General features: G+C 40.3%; 1 pseudogene across 1 annotated transcript; it reads right to left on the bottom strand.

Annotated features, from left to right (window-relative positions):
* Positions 1-3,315: 3,315 nt before the first annotated feature.
* Positions 3,316-14,684, bottom strand: LOC113178017 (sulfotransferase 2A1-like; annotated as a pseudogene). Its single transcript, XR_013342490.1, has 6 exons — positions 14,534-14,684; positions 13,254-13,461; positions 11,601-11,727; positions 7,436-7,530; positions 5,396-5,573; positions 3,316-3,497 (listed from the first exon to the last, which is right to left on the bottom strand). The product of XR_013342490.1 is annotated as a sulfotransferase 2A1-like (transcript).
* Between the last annotated feature and the right edge of the window lie 773 nt (positions 14,685-15,457).

Here is a 15,457-nt window from a genome sequence, read left to right as displayed (position 1 = left end):
TGTTGGTGCACATACTTATATGAGTAGTTTTATAGCATTTCCCTCACTCTTTCCTGCACTGAATGTTGGTGTTGTGACATATTTCATTAATCTGATAAAATTCTCTGGTCACCAAATATCTATCAATTGGTAAATAGACAAAAAGGGTGTGGCACATATTAGCAATGACATCTGTTCAGTCTAAAACGGCATGCAGTCTTATTATTTAAGGCCACATGAATGGATACTGTAAGGAAACAAGCCAGCCACAGGAAAGCAAATACTATCCTTGTAGTGGAATATAGAAAAAACACGTTGGAACAGCCAAATGCTGCTCTCCAGAGATCAGGGATGGTAGAGAGGAGACAAGGAGGGAGTTTTTTCAGTGGACACAGTTTTACAAATGGTTGGAGGAGAATATTCTGGCACAGTGTCTCACTATGGTTAACAATAATGCATCATATATCTTGAATTCGTTACAAGTTAGAAGTAAGGATTTTTAATAAGTTTGTCCTTGTGGAAGCTTGAGATACGGAGCATGCTTCAAGCTACATTGTTTTACTTGGATATGAATCAGAATTGACTAGTCAGAGTAAATGTTTCCACTTACTGATTTGCTCTGTAAATATGGCAGTTTTTCTTATTCTATGAATGTTCTCTTGATTAAAAACATTGAATCCATTTCTAGAACCTGCAATTATTCTCAGTCAGATCTTCTTTGCCTGTCTTCTGTTTAAAATCTTTTTTTTTTCACAAGGAGTGAACCCAGGGGCACTCAACCACTGACCCACATCCAGAGCCTTATTTTGTATTTTGTTTAAAGGCAGGGTCTCACTGAGTTGCTTAGCACCTTGCGGTTCCTGAGGCTGGCTTTGAACTCATGATCCTTCTGTCTCAGCCTCCCAATCCTCTGAGATTATAGGTGTGTGACACTGTGTCCAGTTGTTTCTAATCATTTTAAAAAGGTTCTTTATATTTTCAAAGTTTTTTTCTTTTCTTCCATTACTATGTTTATATTACTTCTTGAATTTGATGATTGTGATGTTGTTGGCATTCCTCTGAATTTCATCTTCATTTTTGATGATTTTTGTTGTTTTTACTTGTTTCTAACTTTAGTTGTATAGGTTTCAGAGTAATATCTTTCTGTTTAAAGAGTCAGAATTTGGAGAAATTGGGATATCGTTTGTTTTTTTTCTCAACAGTGAGATGCAAATTATTCAATTTGGGGATAAATAAAGCCAGAAAGAATGGGGTGGTTGGAGAGAATATAGTAGTATAATATTTGTTGTAGGCAGCCCAAAGTACTGACCTATCCGTGTCACCCAGAAAAATATTTTGTTGCTTTTTTAATATTAGCTAAAATAAATGCCATTGGAGGCACTGCCAGCAAATTGCATAAAAAAAGACATTCTGCATGGCGCCACCTCTTAGTTCCTCATATTGGGAGACTGGGCATAGTAAATGGGTGTGTGTGGAGCCTGAATTAACAGTGAATGTTGCAATGAGAACCTCTGCTCACATCCTGGACATCACAGGTGCAAGACAAACACAGAAAACTACACAAAGCTTAGATAATAATTAAAAACTTGAAAAGTTCTTAAAGAAGGAAAGTCATCACTAATTGTAAACAGAACTGTCACTGAACCAGATTCATTTACTTCACAAACAGACCATGATTTTGAGGCCAGGTTCTTGGAAAGGACAAAGATTGGTTTGGACAGCTAGGAAGGCAAAGAAGGTGGGAGGCTCTGACCAGCAAAGCCACCACAGGGAGCTTAGTGTGCAGAAGGGCCACACAGTGGTGGGGAGGAGCAGGTGGGGAGTGGGCAGGAAGGACTGATGACTGGAGACTTCTAGGGCCACTCCCAAGGCCTGGATTAGTTTGTCTTAGTTCACTTTGTCTTGCTGTATTCTGCCTTCATGGGAGGAGGTAAGTTAGGTAAATTCAGGTCAAATTGTCCTTGTATTTTTGTTCCCGATGAACCACTTGAGAAAGAATGAATATGTTCACCTGCAGAGTTGAACAGAAACCTGACTCAACGTTTTCAGGCATCAAAGAAGAGAGATAGTACCAGAAGGCCAAGAGGCAAGCTTTTCAATTCTTTCTTTTAGTTACCTATTTGACATCTGCAGGTCCCAGTGAACAGTCGGGGCTTTTACTAAAATGGTCTTCAAGTGCCTTTAAAGAACCCTAAGAAGCCTTATCATCAAATCCTCATATAGGAGATGTTTTCTACAGCAAGGTAGTGGGAGAAGAATACTATGTACCTCAGTTGAAGGACCTCCAAGTTAATGAATTTCACACTCAACTCAAAGCAGGCAGAGGTAGAGGAGTTTATTTGGATTTTACCTTTATTAAAGATTACTGGAGAAACATTTCATAACACCTGCAAGAGGCCAGTGAATGGACACTCTAGTTCAGTTCTTAATGTTCATCTTCGAAAATCTCTTAGCTTTTTTTTGGTCATGCTTGCCAAATAGTGAACCAGATTCATTTACTTAAATATTAAAGTAAATATTCATTTACTTTAAATATGGGAACATTGGTGAGGGGGAAACCCAGTGTCATTTACAGAAAAACAGGTAACTAAACTTTGTCCCAAGTTAGTTCAATTCTGAACTACTCTGTACTTATCAGCTCAGATAAAACCATAGGTTAAATGCTGAGTAGAAATGAGAGTCTATGAATATACCATACCTTCCACCATTCATGTAAGGTTTAAAAGTTTCATACATACCACTTGTTATTTATGCTGTCATCAAAACCAGAAATGAAATAACACTGTCGGAAATTATACTCTTGCAGATTATCATCATCATAAATTCTGCAGATATATGTAATAGAAAAGGAACCTTAATAGCAGCTTCTACATTGTGTTTCTTGTTTTAAAAATAAGACATGGTTTTGGGTGATTGTCTCACTGTATGTTTTTAAGCTTCTTTTTGTTTTAAATATTACTAAGTTTCTTTAAAGCTAGGCAGTGATGAAGTGAATAGGGAAATCCCAGTAATTTTTAACTAGCAAGTGTTAAGAGATAAAAAATGTATAATCCAACTCTCCAGAAGGAAGAAGAAGATTTTTCACTTTTGTTCAGAGATTTATTGTTACACATAGGAGTTGGGCTCATCTGGAAAAACTCATTCATGCATGAAAATCCGTTTCAGTTCATGAACCCCCCTTTCTCTGCCATGCCCCTTCCCTTTATAATTCTCCTTCTTCACTTGATTAGACATTTTTTTTGCTCATCCATTTATTTATATTTCATTTGTTCTTTGTGTTATTCTATCTACCCTCCATCTTTTTTTAAATTATGGGTTTTATGTGAAGAACCCCCCAGTCCTGTATATGTCCCAAGACAGGAAAAAAATATTAGCATCCATATAAGTTCTAGAATTTTTTGGACATTACTCCCATGGGAACAGCTCTTTAGGGAAACCCGCCATCTTCTCCTGGTAAACTTTATCAAAGGCTTCAGCTTGGGCCACTGTGAAGTGATTCTTCCAGTCCCCACAGATGCCTGGAAAAGATGAAGTAGACACAGATCAGATCTAGGGATAGGTCTGATGGCGACCTCCTCCTTGTTCTGTCAAGACAGCAGAGTGACCCCTGGGTCATTGGTGAGGCCTTCTCCTGCCTGGCCACCACACCCATTTTCCCCTTCTACATGCCAGGAAAGTGTGTCTTGACTTCTCTGCCAAACCATCCTGCACAGAATCAATAAGCAGTTATGCTGACTATAAGATCAGAACATCTGGATCATAACTAATTCTGATCACTTCTTTCGTTTTAGCAGTTTGGCCTAAGCTCACAGAATTTCTGACCTGGGTAATCAGAGCAGGTCACAACTAGTGTCTCTGCTTTTGGCCAATCCCTGTGAGAAGTTCTTCTGCACGTGATACCTTGTGGATCCGTTACCAGATCCAGTGGCTCCAGCAATTCTGGGTCAGTCTCCCAGGAACTTGCAGTTTGTTTCAGCCAAGTTCCCTTGTGCTTTTGCGGGCCTATGTAGGGTCCTTGTTTTTTCAGATTCCATCTCTGTGACTACGCTTTTACTGTCTCGGCTCCATGACACAGTCTTCTGACTCAGCTTCAGACTTGCCAGGCTGTCCCACTCCTCAGGGTGTTTACCTTTCACACTTCTTACCCCAGAGTGCTGTCCTATCAGACACCTTCACCTCACATCCATTTGCCTGATTCAGGTATTTACTCCTTGCAGTGACTCAGTGAGGCTCTCAGTTCAGAACCATACATCTCCATCCTTGTTGACACCATAGAAATGATCAAGTATGATACGTTCTAGGTATTTCCTTTTTGAATGTGCATATGATATGCACTTTATAACACATTATGAAGTCAAAAATTTTCAAAAATTACGTAAGAGTTTGAGCTTCAGAGGATGACATAGCATATACTCAATAAATTATTTTTGAAAGAATTATGATATAATAATGAATGAGATATATATAAACATAATACCCTATTTTATAGACAGGGATTTAAAAAAGGCACTGGCAGGGTTATCCAGTATGAAAGTGGTGGGGGTGGAATCGAAGCTAAAGGTGTGGACATAAGTCATACCCTTTACTTATATGATTACAGTATTAATTTATTTATATAAATTAATTTTCACATAGTAGAGCAATCTAATTATTTAATACAACAATATTTAAGGTAATATATGCTTATAAATAATACAAGCATATAAACAATGTAGTAGAATGTCTAATACATAATGGCTCTCCTATAAACACTCATTCTTACGCCCATTTTCATTGATATCTTCATCTGTAGATCAATCTTCATTACAGATGTGCTCTCCCACTGAGCTCTATCCCCAGCCCTGTCCTCGGTTTTCTTGCTCTTTGCTCCAGGTGTACTGGGTGGCAGGAATCCTGACCACTTGAATATCTTTGAAGCATTTAGTATATTTATTCCATGATTTATCATTGCCGAAACATGTGAATCAGAAGAATTTTGGAAGCACAGGTTCTGTGTGTACTTGCAGCAGTCATTTTCAATAGGGTATAGCTATGATTCATCTTTCCCCACAGGAAGGAGGCCTTACAATGTCTCATAACAAACGACCCACTCCCTACTTTCTACAATTGAAATTTTCACTGTATATCACTTTTTTAAAAAAGAGCAGTTCTCTATGGTAAGTCATCAGTGGAGTAGCCTAGATATGACCATCAACAAAACCCACCCTCCTCTCCACGATGGAATAAACTTTCTCTGGGTACTTGTAGTCCATTCCCGTAACATGAAAACATTTTTCCCATAAGGGCAGATTTGAAGCTTTCTTGGCCAAGAATTATTAAAATTACTATGCTCAAACCCCTTCACACTTAGTGTTGGGTGGTAAACACAAGAATCCCCCCCAAGTATTCCCATACATTCCGACTCCAAAGCATTTACCTTTTCTTGTTATTAAGAAATGCTTAGTAGCGAGAATTTCAGACAGTATTTCAAGATTGGACATCTTGTTTTGTTTCATGACTTGGAAGGAGCTATTCTTGAGGACTGAGTCCAGTTCTTCTGGATTTAACTTCTTTCCCAGGAATTGACAGATCTTCTCTATGGTGCTTCTTGGGTCCTACAATGTGAACAATCAAGAGTGAGGCTCTGAACAGGAAGGACAGCAGAGACGGGAAATTAGAATGGAAGTGTGAGGAGGGGTGTGGGGGAGAAAGAGGAAAAGAATGACATCTCAAAATGAGAAAGGACTGACATGGATGCCAGAAGGAGGGAGAAAGAAAAACAGGCAAATAGAAGGGGTATAAAGGATGTGCATGAAGCTCAACATGGGTTTCCCAGTGTGGTTGAGTTTAGGACACACCAAAGGCAGGTGTCGGGATTTCTAAAGAGACTCTTAAGAATGAGAATTGCAATGTAATAATAACAATAATAATAATAATGATAATAATAATAAGGCTCATGTATAATGGCATAATTTGGCGTGAACATACTTTAAATACAGAGATACAAAAAACTGTGCTGTGAATGGATAATTATTATTGTAATGCATTCCACTATGTAAGAAAAAAAAAAAAGACCCTAAAAAAAAAGAATGCAAGATAATGCAAGGATACCAATCCCCTAAAGGCTAATCCTTACACCAAGTGCTACTGTGTTCCTTAATTGACACTTGAATAACACATAGGGGTTTATCATATCTTCATAAACTTGAGCCCCAGGATTATTGATATATATTCCTGGGAGATCACACCAAGGAAATTGATCCGTATAAGAACTAAAAATTTGCTTGTAATCCTAGACCTTCCTTTTAAGAGGAAAGTGCTTTATCATTAGTTTTTATTTTCATGAGCCCCAGTCAATCCATTACAAGAAGACACACAACTGTGGCAATAATTTTAAAAAACGTGTTGTGTGATTTGAGAGGTGAATTGAAAGGACATGTGGGAGCCTGCTGCTGAGGTGGCTGAAGGTGACATCAAGGCTCCTTGGCGAGAACTGAGTTCATGCTGAGGACACAGCAGAACAGGAAGCAGCTGCAGGAAGGGGACCCGTCTTTTCTCCAGGGGAAGCAGATGCCTGAGCCTGTGGCATCTTCTCTGTCCCCAAGACCCACTCACAGGACAAGTGTTCTCTATAGGTTTGTTCCCTCTCTTACTTTTTTTTTTTACATTAATAATTCTGAAAACAAATTTCAAAAAATTCAAAAGTTTTCAATTGTGTCTGGACTTATTAAACTCATATGGAGAACTGTGCATCTTTGTGTAGTTCATTGTGTGATTTTTCTGCTCTAAAAGAAAAATAAAGGTAGAATAAGTACCTTTTCAGTGTGTGATGATCTGATCTAAAAATTCAGACACACATCATTTATATAGTTGGGAACACTCAAAATCCTCTCCATTTGCTATTTTGAAATGTACAATTAATTGTTGATATCTGTAGTCACCACACTGTGCGAGAGATCATGGGGAGTCATTCCTGTGTCACAGCTCTACCCTGGACCCACTCACATGAGCTGAGCATCATTTGCAGGCCTCTCCTGTTACTCCAGCCCCTGACCCCTCAGAATAGTTACACAAAGTGGCTTCTCATATTTCATATCCCCTGTCAGTGAGGGAGAGATGCCAGAGAGGTGGATGTAACTCTCAGATTAATGCTTTCTACCCAGTCCCTTCTGATGACTGGGTTTCTGTCAGCATTATAGGGGCTGCCCACAAAATCCTGACAGACACAGGTGCTAGCATAAGGCATGGCTTTGATGTTGCCAGATGCAATAAATTGGAAGACATGGAGAAAGAGCTTAGAACTTGGGGAGAGTCACAGAAGCAGAGCTCTAGAGACCAAGGTTTCATCCACTGTTAGTGACCTCCAAGAGGCTGAGCTTTGACAGGGGAGGTGGAGTGGAGTCACTGAGGACCAGGGGCATGGAAGGGAGCAAGAATGGTGGGGAGTGGTGGGCACTGACTATGAGAGGGTGCTCACCTTCTGCAGCTCTTCATAACTTAGCAGTAGGACATTCTTGCTGTGTCTCATGGACATCCAGCCACGAATGTGCTCAAACCATGATCCATAGGGCACTGTGGGGCAGGCACAGGGGTGCAGGTGACACACTATCAAAACAGGTCTGTGCCATCCCTGTCACTCTAACATCCTGACAGCTCTATTCATGTATAGTTGATAAGTGCTCTGTCGGACCGCCCTCCGACAGAGGTTGAGGAGAATCACTAGACCAGCTAGTGAGTGTCTCCGGGCTGAGCGAGAGGGTGAGTGTCGAGACCCGGCCAGCCACCCTGCCTGGCAAAAATCACACCGAGTCGGGAGTTGAGTCAGCCGAGATGGCGCAGCAACTCAGTTTATTGTGGAGGGAGAGGACTTATATAGAGAGAGGAGAAGGGAGGTGGGGGGCAAAGGCAGGGGCCAATCAAAGATCGGAGAGTCCCCCAGATTGGGGTAGCCTAGGCACCCCAGTTACAGAAACAGAGCCCCGTTACCCTAGTTGCAGAAACAATACCCCATTAGGTATGTGTGCCCCATTGCTGGGGAGTTATTCTTTGTGTTTGCGGAAGCCATATCTTGGGGCCGTTCAGGCACGTATATGGAAGCCATTTCTCAAGCTCTAACTGTCATGTACATGGAGAATCACAAAACCAGAATCACAAGACTGGGGATTTCCAACAGTGGTTTTTCTTCCTCTTTCCCCAGCGATTGCACTTCCGTGGTCAGCAGAGGTCCCAACAATGCTCCTCAAACTAGGTACTGAAGTCGAGAGGGGGTCATTCCTGAATTCATTCTATGAAACCAGTCTCATACTGATAACCCAACACAGACAAAGACATATTAAGTAAGAAAACCACAGACCAATATTCCTGATGAACATAGATACAGAGAACCTTATTAAAATGTCAGCAAATCCTATTTAATATTAAAATTATACACAGGACATGTTGTGTTAATCTTAAAACATTAAGATTGTACATTACAACATGTTGAATTCAATCCAGGGATGTAAGGTTGGGTCAACACATGCAAATCCACAAATGTATTTCCCCACATCAATGGAATTTGCCTTGACAGAGGAATTTCAGTGAGCATCATGAGGGCTTGTGTGTGACAAACCCAAGCCAACATCATGCTAACCTGGGGAAATCTGGAAGCAATCCTTCTAAAATCAAGGACAAGGCAAGGATGTCCACCCTCAGCATACCTATTCAATAGAGTTCTTAAAACTTTAGCCAGGGAAATCTAGCAAGAGAAGGAAATTTAAATAATCAGAAGTAAGAAAAAAAAGAAGCCTAATATCACTGTTCACAGATAATATGATGCTATGCTTTGAAGACCCAAAAAGCTCTTTCCCCAAAACAGTTTTAGAACTGATAAACAAATTTAGCAAAAGTAGCAGGATACAAAATCAACATACAAAATTTAAGCACTTTTCTTCATAACTATAATTAATCTGTTGAGGAAGAAATCAGCAATACAATTTCTTCCACAATTGTCTAAAAAATACCTAGGTAGCTTAGTGTGGTGGTTCACTCCTGTAATCCCAGCATCTCAGGAATCTGAGGCAGGATGATTGTGAGTTCAAAGCCAGACTCAAAAACTTGATGTGTCCCTAAGTAACTCAGTGAGACCCTGTCTCTAAATAAAATACAAAAAGATGGGCTGGGGATGTGCCTAGTGGTTAAGTGCCCCTGGGTCCAATCATGGGAAACACACAAACAAAAGACAACAACAAAAACAACAAAATCCTAGGCATGATCTCCTCAAAGAAGTGAAAGACCTCTCACATTTAAAATCACAGACCACTGAAGAAAGAAATTGAAGAAGAAGACAGTACAAGTAAAAAGCCCTCCCATGTTCTTGGATAGGCAGAATTAAAACTGCTATATTACCAAAAGAAATCTACAGGTTTGATGCAATCCCCATCAAATACCAATGTCATTCTCCACAGAAATAGAAACAGTTCCAAAAAACTTAAATGACAGATAAAAGACCAAGCTTAGCTGAAGCAATTCAGAGCAATGACAAAGGGCTGGTGATGTGGTTCAGAGCACTTGATTAGCAACTGTAAGGCCCTGAGTCTAATACCCAGTGCAAAATAATAATAATAATAATAATAATAATTATAATAATAATACTGAAGTTATCACATTCCCCCATCTCAAACCAGACTACAGAGGTATAATAATGAAAAATGTGCTAATATTAAAACAGTCACAGATCAATTGATGAGAATAGAAGATACAGAAATAATCCACACATAGAGTCATTGGACCTTTAACAAAGACACCGAAAGCAAATATTGGAGAAAACAAAGCATGTTTAATAAATGTTACTTAGAAAACTGAGTATCTACATTAGAAGACTAAAGCTAAATCCAGCACAAAAATCAACTCAAAGTGGCTCAAAACCATAGGAATTAGTCTATAGACACTGTAACTAACTAGTAGAAAACCGGGCACCTACATTTTAATGTATAGGTTCAGGCATGACTTCCTCAGTAAGACTTCTGTTAGGGAACAAAACCAAGAATTGATAAATGGAATGGTTTCAAGTTAAAAAAAAATCTCTGTACAGCAAAGGAAATGAGACAGAGAAGAGAGGGCTTAGAGAATGGGAGAAAATCTTTGCCAGCTACTCTTCTCATAGAGCATTAATATCAAGAATACATAAAGAACTCAAAAATCTTAACCCCAATAACCAAATAACCCAATGAGGAAATGGGTAAATGACAATCATTTCTCAAAAGGAGAAATGCAACGGCCAACGCATTCATGAAAAGAATTACAACATATTTAACAAGCTGAGAAAAGCAATTCCAAGTACAGGAGATTGTATCTCACCCCATTTAGAAGGGCAATCATGAAGAACACAAATAATAATAAATGCTGTAGAAATGTGGTGAAAAGGAACACTTATGTACACTTAGAACAACCACCATGGAAATCAGTATGAAGCTTCCCCAAAAGACTAGGAATAGAACCACCATATGACCCAGACTTTGATATTTATCCAAAACAATTGATTGAAATTCTCTGCCTGATTCACTCCAAAGGTGATACCAAGTGGATTCGATCTGTGCCCATCTGGGAACGGGCACCCTGGTTAGAGTCAGATGGGGATACAAATTGTTAAAGGAGAGAGAGGGCCCATGGCTCCTGGCCTCTCACCTCCCCTTCCATCTCTTCCCTAAATCTTTTTTCACATCCAAGGCCAAGGTCAGTGCCTAATGTTTGATCAATGTTTTTGCTCTTGCATGTGCCCAGATAACCCCCGCAGATCTTGCTGGGTATCTGCTCGTTGGGTAGGTTGTGTGAGACCTCAGATTCTCAGACATTATTAGGTAAGATTGATGTGGCCACAACCTAGACTGCATTTGAGTACAAGGATATGGGCCATTCCAGATTAACCTAGCCTGAATTCTGGGGCAGAGTGACTGGCTACAGCCAGAATCTTAGAAAACCACATCTTATAAGCAATCAGAATCTGTAGCTGCATTTGGACTAGAGCATCTCACCTTTATTGCTCTTAATGATATCAGTCAATATTAATTCAGTAAAAACCTCTTGCCAGGTAGGTGGAAGAACCCAAGTCAGTATTGACCATATGAGGAGCAGATCCTGCATGAATAGATACCTGTTTAAATTTAGGAAATTTCTATGGAGTTGTGGCTAGCTAGGTGACCACAGCAGCCCTCTGCATGTCACTGGGCTCTGTGATCAGCAGCCACTCCAGCCTCCCCCCACCCCTGACCCGGCCTGATGAATGATCAGCACAGACCATAGTCTGCACACTATAGCAATACATGCACCACCCATGTTGATAGCAGTTCAATTCACAGCAGCTGAGTTAGGGAACCAGCCTAGGTGTCCCCTGATGGATGAATGGATAAAGAACATGTGGTACATACACATGATGGATTTTACTCAGTCATAAAGAAGAGCTAAATTATGCCATTTGCAGGAAAATGGGTGGAACTGGAGACCAGCAGGGTAATTGAAAGAAGCCAGACTCACAAAGTCAAGGGTTATCTGTTTTCTCTTGTATGTGAATCTATACAGATAAACAATTCAAAAGGGATCCCAGAAAATTAGGAGAAAGACCAATAGTGTAAAGGAAGCAGATCTATATGTCACAGAACCCTCGCTGTAGCCTTGGAAGAACCATTTAAAATACTGTTTCAGTGACTCTGGTTTCTTAGAAAAGTTTGTTATAGTCCAATAATAGTAACCTGACACAAGAACATCTTTGGGATTTCTCATGATATATATCACCTTAAATTAAGAAAAAATGAGAGAAAGAAAAATTAGTCCTAATCAGTCATTTCCACCCTGATTTTGATCTTTACCCAGGCAGTTCTTACTTAATCTCTACTAAACACCAATGGATTCCTTTAATGAATTAGTTATAGCATTCATTCATCAAATACACATTTTAAAGTTCCTATTACATATTCATATTCTAGGAATAGAAGAGGAAGACCTTGTCTCTTCTTCCTGGGATATTAGTCTACTTCACATGGGAAGCTACTGGAAAGTTTTAAATGGTAAGTGGTGAGGGGTATGTGTGTGCTTTCCCAGAATGATCACTAACAGCAGAGTGGATCAGTAAATTATGGTATATTCAGATTCATAGCAACATATAGTCATTCTCATACTCAAGACCATTGAGGAATCTCCCAGATATGGCATCATACAGCATGAATGCATTTATACAAAACTCAAGAATAAGCAAAAGTAGTCAGTAGCTGAAGTGCAGGGAGTGTTCCCCTCAGGTGGTGGGCACTGATTGGTAGAAGGGGCCTGGGGGGACTTTCTGAATGGTAGAAGTGTTCTATTCTTGTCTGGATGATAATTGCCTGACTGTGTACACATTTGCACATTAAGAAGCTGGTGTTTAAGATAGTGAACACACAAACACACACACAAAATTTGGTCCTTGAATATCCAAAATTGACTTTGTATTTGCCCCAACTCTCTTGGTGTTATTATTGAAGGTCTTATGTCTCCTACGTCTCAGTTTAATCAGACAGAGGTTAATGAAACCCAAGAGGAGACATGGAAATGGGTCTATTGGGGCAGGCTCACTGTTAGATACTTTGTGACATTTTCAAGATAGGAGATTATTATTCTAGGTTTCTTGGGGTTGTTTAAACAAAAACATGAAAAAATTCAGAAGTAAACAATCATTTTAAGAAGGTATGTTTCTAAAAAAAAATCTGTGGCTTGTTAATTCTTGGATATCTATGGTCTGTGCTGATCATTCATCAGGCGGGGTCAAGGGGGGGAGTGGCTGCTGATCACAGAGCCCAGTGACATGCAGAGGGCTGCTGTGGTCACCTAGCTAGCCACAACTCCATAGAAATTTCCTAAATTTAAACAGGTATCTATTCATGCAGGATCTGCTCCTCATATGGTCAATACTGACTTGGGTTCTTCCACCTACCTGGCAAGAGGTTTTTACTGAATTAATATTGACTGATATCATTAAGAGCAATAAAGGTGAGATGCTCTAGTCCAAATGCAGCTACAGATTCTGATTGCTTATAAGATGTGGTTTTCTAAGATTCTGGCTGTAGCCAGTCACTCTGCCCCAGAATTCAGGCTAGGTTAATCTGGAATGGCCCATATCCTTGTACTCAAATGCAGTCTAGGTTGTGGCCACATCAATCTTACCTAATAATGTCTGAGAATCTGAGGTCTCACACAACCTACCCAACGAGCAGATACCCAGCAAGATCTGCGGGGGTTATCTGGGCACATGCAAGAGCAAAAACATTGATCAAACATTAGGCACTGACCTTGGCCTTGGAAGTGAAAAAAGATTTAGGGAAGAGATGGAAGGGGAGGTGAGAGGCCAGGAGCCATGGGCCCTCTCTCTCCTTTAACAATTTGTATCCCCATCTGACTCTAACCAGGGTGCCCGTTCCCAGATGGGCACAGATCGAATCCACTTGGTATCACCTTTGGAGTGAATCAGGCATAGAATTTCAATCAACCAGTGGGATCCTAGATAAGGAAGAAAAATTGATGGCCACTCATTTTATTCTGACTTGTGAACTAAGAGCTATGATAAAATACATAACATAAACTTTACCATCACACCCATTTTGCATGCAGCCGGGTGGTGCTAAGCCATGTTAAGCATGTTTCTATTGTCGCTCAGCCAATGACCAGAACCATTTTATCTTGATAAACTGAAAAAATCTCTGCTTATTAACAACATTTCCCTATTAGTTCATTTTTTCAGACCCTGGAACACACCATGGGGCTCTCTGTTTCTATGAACTTGACTACACTAGGTATTTTGTTCCACTGGAATCCTATACTATTTGTTCTTTTGTGCCCAACATACTGCATTTAGCAGGATGCCCTCAAGACTGATCTGTGTTGCAGAAGGTGTCAGATTATGCTTACTTGTTAAGGCTGAATCATATCCCGTAGTATCAACATGCCACATTCTGTTTGTGCATTCATCTGTCAATGGGTTTTAAGTTGCTTCCACCTCTTGGCTTTTTCCTGGGATCCTTTTAGTGTGTCCCCACTTCCTCTGACTCTCCAGCACCAGGCCCCTTCAACTTCAGTGGCTTCAATCTTCACCCAGTTTGCAATGCTCCTTCCCCCAGTCCCGCTCTCGTAGATAGATGCATGATGGATTCCCTTTCAGTCCCTTGAATTTTCCAGGCTCTTCTGATTCCCAGCCATTGTCCATGCTGACTCTCCTGCTCTACAGTACCCCTCTTCACCACATGACCTCCATTCAGTCTTTTCATTTCTATGGAGCTGCTATTTTGCTATTAGGTCTTCACTGGTCACCCTCTTGCATCCCCTTCTCCCATGCAACCATACAAATGCCTAAATCTGCTTAAGAGTCACTCCTATATCTTTCTCCAATACCTTAGATGATCCCTGATGACTTATGTCACTCTGCACTAGTACAAATGGAGGTGGGTTGAGGCAGTGCCCCTCCTGCCCCAGAGCAGGTCTCACTGGCATGGAGAGCCCATTCCATCCTCTGCTGAGTGAGTGAGGAACGCAGCCCTCACCTTTCTCATGGGGGGTTCCTGTTCTGTTTTCTTACCTGACTTTGGGTAAGACACCATTACTATATCTTCATCCTTTATTACAAACTGAGCACATACTTCTTTTGTAACTTCATAGCTGTAACCAAGAACCAGGAAAGGTAACCCTTCAAACCACAGGTAGTCATCTTTCATGATGATGTGTGTGGTGCTGGGGTTCCAGCTGTAGCCACAATTGGGTGATGTGGGAGACACTGGGAGACTAGACTTCAAAGTAAAGAATCATTAACTTTTTATCATGGTCAAATTAACTGGTTGGTAAAAACAACTTGTGATGGTGATCAATTTCTTTGTATTGAGCAATTTTGGCCTCATTCAGGGCATGTGAGGATCATGATCTGAGCTTGAGTTCATGGACAGGACCCCATAGCAAGTGCTGCCAAATAACCCCACTGATGTATCCATGGGAATTGAAGAAAGTATTTTTTTTCCATTTATTTGCATTTAGAAGAGTTTTCAACATAGAGGTTTTACATAAAACCAGTGTAAAAATAGCCTGGAAGGAAATGTGCACTGAAGACACTTTTAATCTAAAGACAAGAACCTGAATCGAGTCAGCAGATATGGGGGTGGACTGTAACTGGACTCCTGGGTCCAGTCCTCCCTTACCTTTTGATTAATATATGGGAATGGGTTTTATTCTTTCAGGATTTATGGACTGAAGTAAGAAAATTTTCCTATCTGCCACATTGGTATCCATTAAAGCTCTGTTTCATACTTGTCTAACTTCTCAGTTCCCAGTGGACTTGGGGCCAACATCTTCACATGTTAGAGCAACTGCCCACTCCTGGGAGCCCATAAATAGTGCTCTACTGAATCCAGGAATGCTCAAAGAAACACCTACTTTCAAAAATCAGTTCCCCATGGGTTTCTGTCAGCTAAAATGAAAACCATCTGATGATTGATGTAAACCCCATGTTGAA

The sequence above is a fragment of the Urocitellus parryii genome, chromosome 15 (assembly GCF_045843805.1).
Source record: "Urocitellus parryii isolate mUroPar1 chromosome 15, mUroPar1.hap1, whole genome shotgun sequence".
Classification (NCBI taxonomy): Eukaryota; Metazoa; Chordata; class Mammalia; order Rodentia; family Sciuridae; genus Urocitellus; species Urocitellus parryii.
The sequence above is the reverse complement of the archived record's forward strand: the minus strand, read 5'-3'. Positions and strand labels throughout refer to the sequence as shown.